This window comes from Podarcis vaucheri (assembly GCF_965113315.1).
Source record: "Podarcis vaucheri genome assembly, chromosome: 6".
NCBI classification, from domain to species: Eukaryota; Metazoa; Chordata; class Lepidosauria; order Squamata; family Lacertidae; genus Podarcis; species Podarcis vaucheri.
Window position 1 is genome coordinate 83,371,150 of NC_138764.1, and position 16,279 is coordinate 83,387,428.

At 44.0% G+C, this 16,279-nt stretch overlaps 1 protein-coding gene across 1 annotated transcript in view; it reads right to left on the reverse strand.

Moving 5' to 3' along the window:
* ZHX3 (zinc fingers and homeoboxes 3) overlaps positions 1 to 4,850 on the reverse strand; it is a 55,803-nt gene extending 50,953 nt beyond the window's left edge. The window contains exon 1 of the mRNA XM_082225891.1: positions 4,641 to 4,850. The gene's annotated coding sequence lies outside the window, so the exon portion shown is untranslated. The remainder of the gene's footprint in view (positions 1 to 4,640) is intronic.
* Between the last annotated feature and the right edge of the window lie 11,429 nt (positions 4,851 to 16,279).

Here is a 16,279-nt window from a genome sequence, read left to right on the forward strand (position 1 = left end):
TTTTTTCTAGAAAAAGAGGTGCCGGACCTCACCATGAACACCTCCCTCATTCACTTAGAATGGCAATTGCAACCACCTGAAAGGTGCCGGAATTGAGTTCCTGTGAGCCCCCCCCCCCCCCGAAAAAAAGCCCTGAGTCTAACCCCATAAGGCAGCTTTACATACATTTTTGTTTACTTCGACTGGAGTCCATGACAAACAAACTGAAGCAATATCCTGCACAGATGTATACAGATTTGTAAACGTATCAATGGGAATGTTCATACATTCAGCTACGAAAGAAATTTTCCTAAAGCACTTTGCACATTCATGCTGCAGTCCTGCTGTTCACAAGCTCCATTGGCTATAGTGGGATTTATTCCTGAGTAAGCATGCATACGACTGCACTGTAAAATTGATGGTCAGGGAACAGGGAATATGCAACACTTCAACACACAGCCAACTTAATTAACACAGCAACAATTAAGCAAGGCCTCTCTGCTGCTATAAACACAATTCTCCTTTCAGTTCATTTCCTTCTCCTCGCAGGTTCTCTGCTCCACTTGATTTTGTTGCTCTTTTGTAATCCTTCATGCTCTTACGGGGGGGGGGGGTCGAATTAATTCGCCATAAGTAGTTCCAGTTCATGAGAAAACTTTTGGCTCTTGCCTATCCATGGAGAATTAGCCAGCAAAGTTTCTTAGGACACAATGATCCCAAGTTTGGGACTAACAGAATACAAGTGCTTACATGGAAAGAACATGGAGTAAACTAAAATCTAAATTAAAATTGCAGATGGGGGAAAATATTGCCCAAAATAATAAATGGTTACACTGTGTTTGTTCCCAACACCTGCAATTAGAAATCTTGAGGGGTGAGACTGAGAAAAGGTTAAAAAGTAAAGATTTGATGGGGGAAGGAGAAATGTTATGGGAGTACATAAAGCATTAGATTTCAGAATTTATTCCTTTCTTTAAAAAAAAAAATCCAGCAGGAGAGTTTTTAAAACATAATAATTCCAGACCAGTCATTTCCCAGAAATGTTAACCATCCCAGTGAAAGTGACGCAAGACCCCAGCACACGCTCTTTCCATCTGGGATTGGCATCCCACTCAAACATTTCCAGTTCCCAAGATCCTCTGCAGCTAGCTAAGTGCAAATAAGAGGTCCCTGAGCCCAGAGAGGTCTTGCCTGCCAACGCAAGTCTTGCAGAAGGCCTGATTACAACACTACTCCTATCAGTGACATACTAGTTTTGGTTCCCGGTATCAGGAGAAGCAGAAAAACCTAGGTCTTAGGTTAGGATGGGAAGATATGTGTGTTGCTTCCAATAATTGCTGCAAATTCTTCAAGTGATCATCTTCAAATCATTTCACAGCAGTTGCTTCTGTTGGTTTTTATCACTGCTGTTCCCTGTTATTTATACAAAACCCATAATGTGTTTTGTAAAAAAAAAATTATCTTACCTGTCATCACAGTAATTCAAAAAAAGGCAAGTAACTATTATTCCTAATATACAGGTGAGGAATCCAGACGGATGCAACCAGTCTACTCATTATATGCAATTGTGAGTAAATTTGTTCTGCCTTAAAAAAAGAAAAGAAAAAGCAACAATTGGGAGCAGCGGAAGGGCCTGTGGGAGTTTAAGTCTGTCCCTGTCCATTGTTCGCTGCAGGGCTAAAAGCATTCATTTTCTTTGAATTTCTAAGCAACAAAGACCAAGTGTATCATGAACTTTTTTAGGCAGCTGCTACAGCCACTTGAAAGAAAACAAACCTGTTATGTTTATGCATCAGTGTCAAGCTAAGTACTTAACGTGGTGTTGTTTTCAAAAAGGGAGAAAAGGCTCCGGAGAAAATGCCAGTGGTTTATTTTAATATACCAAATGCGGCTGCCATGCTGTGTCCGGTTTGAAGTTAGCAGCACGTTGCAAAAACAGACTGCGCTGGCAGCCGCTTGTTACAGAGGCGCAGGATTATAAATGAGAAATGACACAGGTAAATACACTGTTTGCCACAAGCTGGCATGAACGCAACATCAGGGCCAAGCAAAAGTGCAATGCACAATGCAACTCAATGCTGTTGTGACACACATACCAACTGCTCTCAACTGCGGCCCACTGCATATGAGTATCACCTCCAGGCTGCACCTCAATAAACAAATACCAACTTCTGACACACTGAGGAAATCTTAGCTTCCATGTTTTAAATCCACATTTCTAGTCCTCAGAAATATTTGGGAGAGGGTGTGTAGTGTTGGGGCGGAAGGGGGAAAGCATCCACATTCCATGAAAACCAGAAACTTGGTACTAAACTGATGTCTTACAAGGTAGTTTACACAATATATTTTAACTGTACGTAATGTAGGCAACTTCTGAATAGAGCAGTTGTTTTTAACAAGAGTCAACACAGCCATGCCAATACACAGTGAATCTTTACATTGCAAAAATATTTTTCTGCATCATGTTTTCCTACTTTCAAAACACCTTCCTACTATTGCAACTTCCAGGATAAACAGCTTTCTGACCTTAAGAGATGCCTGTTGGAATAAACAGCGAATAAAATCTTTTGACACCTGAAACACTTACAGATTTAATGTGGAATCCCTTTCATAGAATAGAGTCCACTTCATCAAATAAAGCTGATGCTTGATTATTTTATATTTTTATATGTGTATGCATACATGTGTGTGTATATACACAAACATATATTGTTTATATAAACAAGTAGATTATCCTTCATTAGGAATTCAAAAGCAGTTTACAATAATCTTCATAAAAATCAGTACAATAAAACCAGGAAATATACAATGTCCACTGTGTGTGTGTGTGTGTGTGTGTGTGTGTATATATATATATATATAATCACCACAGACCGTACTTTTTACTATTTCATGGTCATTTGACCTCAGTTTATATTTTTTCCCCTATGTATGTTTGTCCATGTGGCTATATAAACACTGATAAATGCACACACCCTTGTCAAATGGGAACAATACTCCAGGTATCTAAGTAGATTCCAGGCCACAAAAGCGTAGGCCACATTAAATTTGTAGTCTTCAAGGTGCTACAACATTCTGTTGCAGTCCCCCCCTGCCACACGCACACACTCACACACACACATGGAGAGTAACATAGCTAGGGATGGCAGTCTCAGAGATCAGGTAAAAAAAATTATCAAGGCTTTCCTTTCCTTCCTAGCAAAATAACACAGTGCGAGAAGTAAAGAAGTCAGTGGGAAAATATGAAGGCAATGTGACAGAACCCAACAAGGGGACGAAATATTATCAATAACAACATTTGTATAGTGCTTTCGAGTGTCTCATGGAAGTGTTCAAAGTGCTTCATAAGCATTATCTAGATGAAATCCTTTAAAATCCCGTAAAGCAGGTATGGCAAATCTGTGGCCCTCTGAATGTTGTTCAACTACAATTCCCACAATTCCTGATAAGTGGCCATGCCAGCTGGGGTTGATGGGAGTTGCAATCTAAAAACATCGTAGGTCCCCCACCCCTGCTGTAAGGTTAGTCAGTGTTATTATGGCTGGGTAGCCCTTAGCCAGGTACAGGTAATCAAAAGAAAATGAGCTATCCAGCAAGACTTTAGGGTAGGAGTGAACATCCTGGTGGGACTGAGAAACAATGATCAACCCTAACCTCACTCACCTGGGAGTAAGCCCCATTGAGTTCAACAGGACTTACTTCTAAGTAGACGTAGTTAGAATTGATTGCACTGGAAGAAACCAGAGTCACCATAAATATAGCCCTTGCAGTGATTGGAAAGAAAAGTAAACAAACCAATGGAGAAGATTTTTAAAAAACTTTCTGAAGGGGCATAGAAGTCAGAAACCTAGAAAAGTTTAGCAAAGGTAGCAAGTCTCTCTCTCTAATTCTCGCCATTCTCCTTAAGGCAAGGGGCAGGCTGTCAAAAGCAAAGCTATTTTAGGAATGGAGTTGAGAGGCAGCTTCCCGGCTGAGATGGAGGAGTGGGAAACTGAAGGATGGATTGGACAAGTTACTAAAAAGTCCAGGGGCCAGAGGGGTGTGTGTGTATGTGGATGACAAGAACGTGTAGGTATGGATTGCGTAAATAAGAGAGTCAGGAGAGCCAAAGATCAACGACAGCAGGCTCGAAGCATGGAGTGATAGGGTGGCCACCCCGTCCGGGGTGGGTGGGGAGTGAGAATCCTGCGACGGGGGGTGGGGGGGGAGAGAGAGAAGCCGTGGATCTCGGAAGACAAAGGGACACGGATCCTGGGATGTGTTGATGTGTCCCCAAGCGCAGGGTGGGAGTTCCCGGAAAGGGGTGGGAGAAGCAATGACAGCCTGGGAGCCCAGGTTGGGGGTCCTGGGGAAGGAAAGGGTCAGGGGGGCAGGGCATGAGTGGGAACCGAGGGGGTGGAAGGTGGTGGTGGTGGGGAGGACTTTGGAGGGGTCCTATGCTTGTCCCAGGGGACAGAAGAGGGCATGATGGACGGGGAGGGTCTGCGAGGAGTAGGGGGCCACTGATGGAGAGAGGGAAGGAAATTTGGGGGGGTTTAAGGGGGTGCGAGCCCCCCAGGTGGCACTTACTGGAGTGGGACCAGCCATGGGCAGCCCCTCCGACGTGGGAGGGGGGAGGCTGAGTTCGAGCCCCCGAAGGGTCGCCGCCGGGCGGGACTCACCTCCTGCCGTCGCGGCTTCGCCGGCTCCGGGTCCCGAGCGAGGCGGGAGGAGGAGGAGGAGGAGGAGGAGGCGCGTCCTGCTGCCCAGCTGCCGAGGCCCCGACGGCGGCTCCGTCCTGTGCGAGGGAGGAGGAGGGACGGTTCGTGGGGGGGTGGCTGCCGAACCGACGTAAGGCTCGGGAGGGAGTGGACTCAGCGGGCTCGCAATGCTGGGAAGTGGGGAGGAGCGCGGGGGGCGGGCGGAGTGGCGAGCGCGGCGCGGGCGGGCGCAGCAAACAGCGCCGATTGGCAACCCTGGAGTGGCCGCGAGGAGGGCGGGGGAGAGGGAGGGAGCTGGGCCTGGAGGGGAGGGCTGACGTCACCGGAGTCGGGGCCGGGGCGTACGCATGCGCCGTGCTGGGTAAAGTCGAGTTGGGCGACGTTGCTTTGCTCAGCCGGCGAGAGGGGAGATTGCTTCTTGTTTTCTCCCTCGGCTTCTCATTTTTCTGCGCCCCTTTCCCCTCAAATTCAGCAGTTGTTTCCACGTTTCCTCCTCTTATTTTTATTTTCCAGTTTTTTTATTGATTTTCCATAAACAGACAAACAAACAAACAAACAAACATAAATCTTAAGTGTATTAATTCCACTTTTGTTTACATTGTTGGGTGACTTCCTCGACTCCCCCTAGCTGAGTTGCAATGTATATCATTGTAACAGTTTTCCAAAACTATTTTCACATAAAATTTACTTAGTCAATTAACATCTTTCTTTTCATTTTAACTTTAGACATATTATTCTATAACATCACATATTTAAACCCTAGGCCAATCTGGTTCTTGCAAGTAGTTCTATTTAGGTTATCTTAGCATATTTAGCTAAATAGTCTTTAAATATTTAGCTAAATAGTCTTTAAATCCTCCTTTTATTAAAAGAAAGCAAGATTGATGGCCCTCAGCTCACCAGAGCAGAAATTTGCAATGGAGGGACCTACATTTGGGAGACCCGTTCGCAACCAGCAACATAGGGGTCCAGGGGTCTCCCCCCCCCCCGTATTTTATTCAAGTTGGCACCCCTGACCAATGAGGAGGTCTCTGGGCATTCATTGCCATTCAAATAGTGTGTGTGCTCCATGTCATGTGATCGATTATGTGGGGTAGAGCTTATCTGCCCCTCCCCCCCCAAATATTTTATTCAAGTTGGTACCCCTTGCCAGCAAGGAGGTCTCTGGGTAACCACTGCTATCTTCTTCAATGGGGCTGTTCCATGACAGATCACGCCTTTACAACGTCTGTGCTGCTGACCCTCAAACTTTGGGGTGGTTGAAATACATACATACAACAACAAATCAATTTCAGCCATGCAACTCAAATTGGGTCCACTAAACCCAATGTTTTTGAACAATGTGGACCAGAGTTGCTTATGGGGCCCCTATGGGATCAGAGGTCCTGAAGCTTAAGCTTCATTGGTTTCATAGTAGATCTGACCCTGCCTGCAAGCTATGGCAAAAGGGGCACAATGCTTCACATCTGAAGAACCCTGTTGGATCAAGACTAGGGCTCCTCCAGTCCTCACAGTGGCCAAGCTGTGGGCCAGCAGGACCAGAGCACAGCAGAATTCTCCCCAGTTCTGATTCCCAACAACTTTTATTCTCAGAGGCATACTGTCTCCCAACAGTGGAGGTAGAACTTACTCGTCTGGCCACTGTCACCATAAATTGGTCTAAATCCTTTTAAAGCCATATAGCCGCCACAGGGTTTTGCACCAGTTGGAACTTCCAAACCAGGCCCATAGACCCAGAGCCGGCTCTGCCATTAGGCAGCCTGAGGTGGCTGCCTCAGGCAGCAGAAGTGCACAGGACGACAACCCTTTTTACCTTTATAGGGTAAAAAACAGCACATGGTCTTAAAACCTGACACAAGGGAGCAAGAAAAAGGGGATTTGTGAAAGGACAGTTTTGGAATGCACTGCCATGTGGATGAGTGCAGGGATTAGCATAGGACACAGGTCTCAACTACGGTACTTGTCCCCTAGTTGACTTGCAGTGTGACAATGTAACCCACCCACCAACAAGGCTATTTAAATATAGCTACTCAATTGACATCAGATTTAACCTGGGAGTAAGTTAGGGTTGCACTATAAACTGGTAGAAGCAAGGGGAAGTACCATTGGCTGCTTATCTCATCAGGGACGTGGTTGGCCAAGTTGTGTCCCCTTCCATCACCACTTTCGATAAGCCACAAACCAGGGGAAAGACCTCTTGAAAACAGGGCACTGGGAGGCAGACTCTGGTCTCAGTAGGGACATGGAGTGCATACAGTTCTGTAGAGGGCCAGAACTGGATACAGCTGATATTTAGAGAAGCCTAGCAAAAAGTGTTGTTGTTTTAAAAAAGATGGCTAGATATGGTAGTTTGTAGCTGGTTGTAAGCAACTGTGTCATTTTCTGAAACAATTATAATTTGTCAGAAATGTTCACAAAATAGTCTGTTTTTTGTTTTGTTTTCTGCTGTGTACTGTCTCAAGGCATATGTTTGCAAGATACAGTACAGTGGTACCTCGGGTTAAGTACTTAATTTATTCCGGAGGTCTATTCTTAACCTGAAACTGTTCGTAACCTGAAGCACCGCTTTAGCTAATGGGGCCTCCTGCTGCTGCTGCGCCGCCGGAGCACGATTTCTGTTCTCATCCTGAAGCAAAGTTCTTAACCTGACGCACTATTTCTGGGTTAGCAGAGTCTGTAACCTGAAGCGTATGTAACCTGAAGCGTATGTAACCCGAGGTACCACTGTACTTGTCAAATGATTTTAAAAAAAAAACCTTCAGAGAACAGGAGCTTGCGGCTTCCTAAGCAGTGCAGTGCTATGCATGTCTATTCAGAAGTAAGTTCTATTAACTTCAACAGGACAGCAGTTTAGGCAATGCATCCTTCAGGGACACTTTTTGTGTAATGAGACCAAGCAATGTGACAACACAGGGACAGTTTTGTAGTTTATTCATATTCCAGAGAATGGCTTCGAAAATGCAAACTTTTCTCATTGGGGCAAGGTTCAAAAAGAAGGGATTAACTATGAATGCAGGGCAAAAACCATGCAGGTTTACTCAGAAGTAAGCCCCACTGTGCATAATGGTTCCAGTCAAGTGAGAATAGAACCGTAACATAGTATTATAATTATTGAAATAAATACGATGTCTATGAAACAAAACACACACACTAAAATAACCAAAACAGACACTGTTTATCTTGAGAACACTTGGGGGTGGGGGAAAATAGTAGGTTCAGAAAGTAACACATCAGTTTACAACCAGTTACTTTTGTTACCAACAATGTATTCACGATTTTTAATTTAAAGGTACAATTTATCAGGCTTCAAGCTATCTCTCCTGCAGAGTTCAGGCCAAAAAGAACATAAACTTGTTTCATACATACGGGTGTGACTTTATAAATAAAAATATGTGCCAATATACTTCCTGCACTCCTGCTATTTTCATTTCAGGATTGCTTCCCAGTACAGCCTGTTTAGATAATGATGTATTTGTGCACACCTGACTACAGTCTTCACCCTGCACTGAGTCACCGGAATGGCACCTATTGATTTCAATGGGACAACAATATTTAACTGCCTCACCCTGAAGATCTGCTTTAGATGATGGTGCAAACAGTAGCATGTGCCACCACACCTAACAGGTGGGGCTGTGCCTGTATGGAGGCTGGAGGAACAAAGGAAGCTACCTTATACAAGGCCAGCTTACCTGATACTGTCTAGTTTGACTGACAGCATCTCTCAAAGATTTGTCCCATAACCTGATCCTTTTAGCTGGGGATGCCAGGGGCTTTCAGTATATAAAGGGTATCTTTTAAATATTTATATATATCTTTTCTAGGGACGCAGGTGGCGCTGTGGGTTAAACCACAGAGCCTAGGACTTGCCGATCAGAAGGTCGGCGGTTCAAATCCCCGTGACGTGGTGAGCTCCCATTGCTCGATCCCTGCTCCTGCCAACCTAGCAGTTCGAAAGCACGTCAAAGTGCAAGTAGATAAATAGGTACCGCTCCAGCGGGAAGGTAAACGGTGTTTCCGTGTGCTGCTCTGGTTTGCCAGAAGCGGCCTGGTCATGCTGGCCACATGACCCGGAAGCTGTACGCCGGCTCCCTCGGCCAATAAAGCGAGATGAGCGCCGCAACCTCAGAGTCAGTCACGACTGGACCTAATGGTCAGGGGTCCCTTTACCTTTACCTATATATCTTTTAAGATTCCAAGGTTGTGTGCACACCATATATAATTTCCCCCAAAGAATCCTGGGAACCTCACAGAGCTACAATTCCTAGCACCCTTAACAAACTACAGCTCCCATCATTCTTTGGGGGAAATGATGCACTTTAAATCCATGGTGTGTATGCAGCTTTTTGAGTTGGGTCAAATATCAATTCAATGCTACCATACTTAAAATTAATAACATAAATACTGAGACTTAACTTCTACACCATATACTTAAAGCACATGACTTTCCCCAAAGTATCATGGGTACCATGGTTTGCCACTCACAGAGCTACTACTCCCAAGCCCCATTAACAAACTACAGTTCCCAGGGTTCTTTGGGGGACGTCATGTGCTTTCAATGTGCATTAAATGTATGGTGTGGATGTTTGACTTCTGTTGCTCCACTTCTCAGCAGAGCTTCCAAAGAACCCTATGGAATGAAAGTCATTAAAAAAAATTACAATAAATGCCAATACACGCTTCAACAACAAAGGGCAATAAGCAAATGAGGCAACAGAATCATAAAAACCAAACAGGCCATAATCACTACTCACTTTATGCCACTTTTAATATGCACTCAAAGTGATTTACAACAAAAGCATGACCACACAAAAAACTGCATATGAAACCATGCAAAACAATGTCATAATAAGAAAAGTATGTAATAAAGCAATAACAATCTTTTTCTTTTCTTTTTCAAAAATTACAATAATTTTGTCACCAGCAGGAAAGAAGCAGCCTCTGGCCTAGATGGCAGCAGCAACTGGAGGGTGACTCCTTTTAAAATAACTGCAGTGGGAGAAGAGGACACAACACTCAGGGTCAGCAGATGAGTAAACCATCTCTCAGGGAAGAGTTGTAGCCAGTTAAGTTAGGCTCATAGTAGACTTATTGAAATTAATGAAGTCCGTTCATTTTACTGGGTCTACTCTGAGTAAACTAACATTGGCTACAACCCCAAGTCTACAGGAATTCAGCTGAATAATATGGTGCCAAGTAACTACTGAGATGAGGGATAGCTCAGTTGGTAAAGCATGAGACTGTCAACCTCAGGGTTGTGGGTTAAAGTCCCAAGTTGGGTGAAAGATTCCTGCATTGCAGGGGGTTAGACTAGATGAGACCCCCATGGCCTCTTCCAACTCTACAATTCTATGTTCTTTGAGGGAGAATTGTAGCAGATTGAATTTGCCGGTTGGCCACAATCCCAGAACTTTACGGTAACACAATAATAAATATTAAAATTTCAGTACCAGCTCAGGAAAGCAAAAGGCTCATTTTCCAAACAGAATAGTCTTCACTGTCATTTGAAACGTTGACATTGAGCTTGGGGATGTGAGTTCCAAAGATAGAGAGCCAACACTGAGAAGCCTCATAGCTCAAACAGTGGCAGAACCATCAACCAAACCTCCTCAGACAATATCAGACCCCACGGAATGGGAGGAACATATAAACAAAAGTGTTGATTTACATAAGTCTCCACTACCCTAGTGCCCTCCAGATGTTTTGGACTACAGATCTGATCAACCCCAACCAGCATGGGAGTTGTAGTTTGGAAACAACTGGAAGACACTAGATTGGTGAAGGCTGATTTGATTCTAAGCCTTGAAACCAGAAACCACAGGACTCATCCATTAAATCCCATGACCCACTAGTTGAGATCGCTCATGTGCCCTGAGTGACTTTATATTTAGTCTGCACCTTCTGCATTTAATTTCCCTCTGACAGCATTGTTTATAATTCCACCATGCCACAACCATGTGTGCACCTGTAACTCAGGATAAGCATTTCATGGCTTCTGATTATAGTTCGCAGAAATGTATGTCATAATAGATTTTATAGTCTTTAAGGTGCCACAAGTGTCTCTGTTGGTTTTGAAGACATTTCTGTGGAAATGCATGTGAGAGAGTAATTCGGTTTGATAGATTTTATGATATGTGAAATGTCTAGGCTTTTATACTTATTAAAGACATTTTAAATTGTTATTCATATGTGAATTAATAGACTAAGCTAAAAATTATATTTACATATAGGTAAAAGCAATATTTCTGAAGCAAAATCATACTTTGTAGAGGACTTCCGGGGAAGATGGCGCCGGGTCAAGTCTCAACTGAGTCTCTGCTGCATGAGTAGGAGCTCCAGTGATCAAATTACCCTGATAAAAAGACTCAACCTATGAAAATATCTGCCAACTTTTATCAGTAAAAGACTCCAGGAGCTGTCGGGTGGACTTTTAAACCTCCCCTCCCCCTTAAAGCTACTTAAATCAACTTTGAACCACCTCCCTTGAAAAGCCCATAAAGCTGTGGGCTGGATAAAATAGCCCCATTTATTTCTGAGTACAAGACAATGTTGCAAAGAACTGGGGATTTCACCTTTACAACCTGTAACAACTCCCACAAAGAAAAAACAGGCCAAAATTTCAACCTACTTTGTAGAGTATGGACATGTTTGCTTGCCATTCACAGTTTTTATAAACATATTACAAATTATTATTATTATTATTATTATTATTATTATTATTATTTAATTGCTATCTTTTTCATCAATTAAATGAGTTTTAATTGATATTTCTATTCGGCGCTAGAAATGACATTTGATACATCCAAGCAAACTGAGTTGGCCATCTCCTGAGTGCACATTTTTTATCTTTGCCCTGTTCTCAGAGACCCCCAACAAAACTGTGGACAAATGCCTGATGTTTTCCAAAGCACACAATCCATGATCACTGCATTTTGAAATCAGTCAGCCCTGAAAGTGAATCCATCCAGGCTTGCCTAAGGTTTTGTTTCACTGCATGGGAATTTACATTCTTCAGGGAAACTGACACTGAGTTTCAGTCATTCTTTATTTTTATTTTTTTTTAACCCTGTGTTACTGTTTGCTGAATCACCTCTTTTGAAAAGCCTCTTTGTTGATCTTCTGAGGAAAACCAGAGCCCCCTTTTCAGAGAACCATCTGAGAGGAGGCAGAGAGAAGAAACAGCACACTTTGCCAGGCTTCCTCCCTCTGTCTCTCTCTGCGTCTTTAAATGGTTCTTTATCGCTCTTCCTGAGAGAAGAGTGGGCAGGCTGGGAAATCCCTTTAAATGTCCCTCCTCCTCTCATTGGGGATTCCCTCTGACCTGAAGCAGTGTGGTAAAGCAGAGAGAAGGAGAGGGTGTCACAGAGTCAGTTGCTAAGGGAGGGCTGCTGTGTCTCCTTTTTACTCTAGACCACAGCAATGCAATGTGGAAGCAACAGCAGCAGCAATAACTTGTTCAAACCCAAAACAATGTCTCACTCCCCACCTCTCCGAGTACTGTATATTTTTGCTTGCTATTTGTCTGCCAAAGCAGGATTCCTGGACTGACTGCTAAAGAAGCATGGTGGACTCATCCATGCTCCCACTTGCCCCATGCCTAGGAAGCATGGGTCTGAGATGTTTTCTGCTTGCCCTGCACTATCTAGGCACAAGTCCAAGCGGTTGTGCCCTTGCCCCACACCTTTTCCTGGGAAAACTCACTCTTTAGCTCTGAATCGGAGCACACATCAGTCTGGAGTAAACTCAAATTGCCGTTTGCTTAGATCAGGGGTCAGCAAACTTTTTCAGCATGGGGGCGGTCCACTGTCCCTCAGACCTTGTGGGGGGCCGGACTGTACTTTTTTTTTGGGGGGGAGGAAATGAACAAATTCCTATGCCCCACAAATAACCCAGAGATGCAGTTTAAATAAAAGGACACATTCTACTCATGTAAAAACACCAGGCAGGCCCCACAAGTAACCCAGAGATGCATTTTAAATAAAAGGACACATTCTTCTAATGTAAAAACACACTGATTTCTGGACCGTCCGTGGGCCGGATTTAGAAGACAATTGGGCTGAATCTCGCCCCTGGGCCTTAGTTTACCTACCCATGGCTTAGATTGAGCACTAAAGTGTTTGTGTCCTGTCCCCCCCGGGGGGGGGGAGCAGCAGGAGAAGAGGAAGTGTGGATAAACCCACAGTTGCTACACTCACACTTTCTTTCTATATATCTTGCCGTCTTCTTGTTTATATTCCATGTATCTGTCTAGGGAACCAGCATTTGACATGCAATGGCATGTTATTAGATATTTTGCTGTTGTACTGTGGGCCACTTTGGAATGGATATAGCGACAGCAATGACAACAGGTTCTTGAGAGGTGTTGCCTTGGTTTCCCCCATTACTAATACTCTTACAATACTGAGAAACTGAAGTGCCCAAGTTTAGCTTATGCTAGCAATGCCATCAGTATAACCAGATAGGTTGCCAAGTGTGTGCTGGAAATTAAGCTGGAGTTAGAGCTGAGCCAGATGGTTTTGTGTTCATTTGAAGGACACTGGCCTCAGTGGGAGAACATCTGCGTGTATGCAGAAGGTTCCAGGTTCCGCACGTGGCACCTTTAGGTAGGGCTGGAAGAGACCCCTGCCTGAAACCGTGGAGGTCTGCTGCCAGTCAACATAGACAATACTGAATTAGATCAGGGATAACCAACCTGGTGCCCTCTATATGTTGTTGTATGCAACTCCCATCAGCCCTAGTAGCATGGCCAATTGTCCGGGATGATGGGAGGTCCATGACATCTGGACATCGCATTGATTACACCTCACTGTTCTCTCTGCAGTTTTCTTTCTTCATCTTCTTTGTCCTCATTGGCCCACACTGTCATTGACTCTAAAGCATGTGGGTCACCCCAGCCAATTAGATTCAATAGTTTTGCTTATGATACCTCTATTCCCCACCCCATCTTTCTCTCTCTCTCACACACACACACCAGTTCCTGAAGAAGGGCTGGCAGACCTGGGGTCTAGATGTTATTGAACTACAACTTTCATCATCCCTGAACATTGACCATTCTGGCTGGAGCTGTTGGGATTTGGAATCCAGCCATATCTGGGGGGAATATATTAGCCATCCCTAGCCATTACATTAGGCAGACACTTCTCCACTTCTTGTATTCTGAAGTGGATTTTCCTGCTGAGCTAGTGTCTGGAAAATACAGAGCGTTAGAAACACAGAACACAACTGTCTCCCTTTTTCAAATTGAAGACTGTTTCATAGACTGTTTAGTCTCATCCTGTTGTAATTACAGAACAGCTGCAACTCAGACACATTTGTGTAGGATTTGCCCACACCTGTATTTGAAGCTGATTGTGTTCCTATTTTGCATTGTCCACATGACACCCCCATTAAAGAGTTCCTATCTCTCTAGTTTCCCTTTGTAAATGTGTTTCCTTGACCCAGGGATAATTGGATAGGTTTTGAAAAATGCAACTATAAGCCATGGCACTCGAGACAGTGGGTAGGTTGTCTCGGTTTTTTCCCTGGGGTTAGATCAAGCATTCATTTTTGTTTCTCCCCTTTCCATACACCCTACATATGGACAACAACAGTATTGGCAGTGGTGGTGACAATTTCTGGAAAGCCCTGCAGCTGTGTGTGTGTGCGGCTCCTCCTCCTAACAAAACTTCCCTCAGTTTCAGCCAAACAGGACATGACACGGATGATGTCTGATTAGAATCTCTCAAGCTTTCCATACTGAAAACTTCTTACCAGTTTGTCATACTGAAAACATTTCATTTTTTTTTAAATGTTTTTTAAAGGGCTGGGGATTGAATGTTCAACTGTTTCATCTCTTGCCCTTTCTACAATTTAATTGCACTCCTCCCCTAGAGCCAGTGCTCCCCTAAAAAATAATGTTTAGGGGTACTGTCACGGTAAAATCTGGGTGCGAGGCTGCTCTGCCACCCAGCTTGTTGGACTAAGTCCGCGGGTCCCTGTGGAGGAAAATGAGCTCAGCCGGAGACAGGAGCAAGATGCAGAAGATCCAAGTTTATTGCGCAACAGGTTCAAGGCGAGATTGAACAGCGAGGAAGGGGTGACATGAACTTTTAAAACTTCCTTCCATGTCCCAGGATACAGTGCAAAATACATCACGGTTACATCATGAATACATTAAGAAGAGGTTGGGTTACACAGGTTACATCATGAATATATTAGGGAGAGGTTGGGTTACAGAGGATTAACATATGGAGGAGGGAGGGGGAATATGCAGAGCTGAAGATATGCACAGATAAGTACATCCTGAGTACCGGTGATGAAAGAACAGTGGTCCAGGTATGCATAGTCTGCCACCTGGCACTGCCCGGAGGAAAGGCTTGGCAGAGTGATTTGACGGGATTAGGGTCTTCCTGTGTGTACATGACACCTCGCTTGAGGGGTTATGGTGGACAGTGGAGGTGTCATGGAGTCCTAGAGAAATTGAGCAGATTGGCACCAAAAGCAAGAAAATTGGTGCTTATGCAACAGTGTGGGGGCTGAGGGGTCCATGTGGGGCCGGGTGCCCTTGAGGTCATTGCCTCGGACCCTCTGGTGACCGGCAGAAGGGGTGAAGAAGACATGCCCCCCCTTTCCATATCAGGTACTCTCATTTTCCTACTCATATTGAAATTCTACTCCTAAATGAGGTCAAACTTAGATTCACAAAATGTTTAGGGGTATACGTACCCCTGCATCCCCCCAGAAAAGAGGCACTGGTTCTGCAGGGGAAGGAGGGGGGAGGCAGGTATGGCATATATATTGCCCCCCCCCAACTAATAGAGAGGAAGTTTCCATGGGGGGCGGGATATGGAAAAACACAGTAAGAAAGACTTCAGAAGGACCCCAGAGCACCATTTTACTAATCTGCAAAGCAGCAGTGTAGGGGTGCTAATTCGTTTTTTCAATGACAAAAACCAGCAGTAGGAAACTCCAAACCTTGCATCACCAAAACCTATCAGCATCATTTTCAGCTGGTGGGAGTCAGCTCTGCCCCCTTTCAGGTAGGCACCAGTGCCACAGCCCACCCCGTCTCCTTGCGTATTGTCGTGTTCCTTTATTGTATTGCTTTTGGAGCCTGCTGCAAGCCTACCCAGACAAGTCACCTTTAACATATAATTTTATTGTGCATTTGTTTTTGAATCTGCTGATTTATAGTGTGATTCTTTTTTGGGTCAATTTGTTTTTTATGTTTGATATTATTGGTATTTTTATGAATATTTTGTGGGGGTTTTTTAAAATCTAAATCACAAGGAGGGTTTTGTTGATTAAGCAGTATATAAATATTGCAAAATGCATGTTTGTTCATTTATCATCTTGGGAAGCATAACTTTAATGAAACCAAATTTCTCCCTGATCTCTACCTTGAAGAAATGTGCCCTTGACAGAAAAGTATAATTACTTATCCCTGATGTACAGGGCTGAGCTGTGAATGTCTCCTTCCCCTTCTCCACCAGGGAAGACCAAATAAAGGAATTCAAACTGAACCAGTAAGTCCCTGCTTTGGGCAATGAGTATGTACACTTTAAAAATATTTATGGTTAGTACCACTGCCCTAAATAGCAACCATTTATAAGTAAGACTTCACT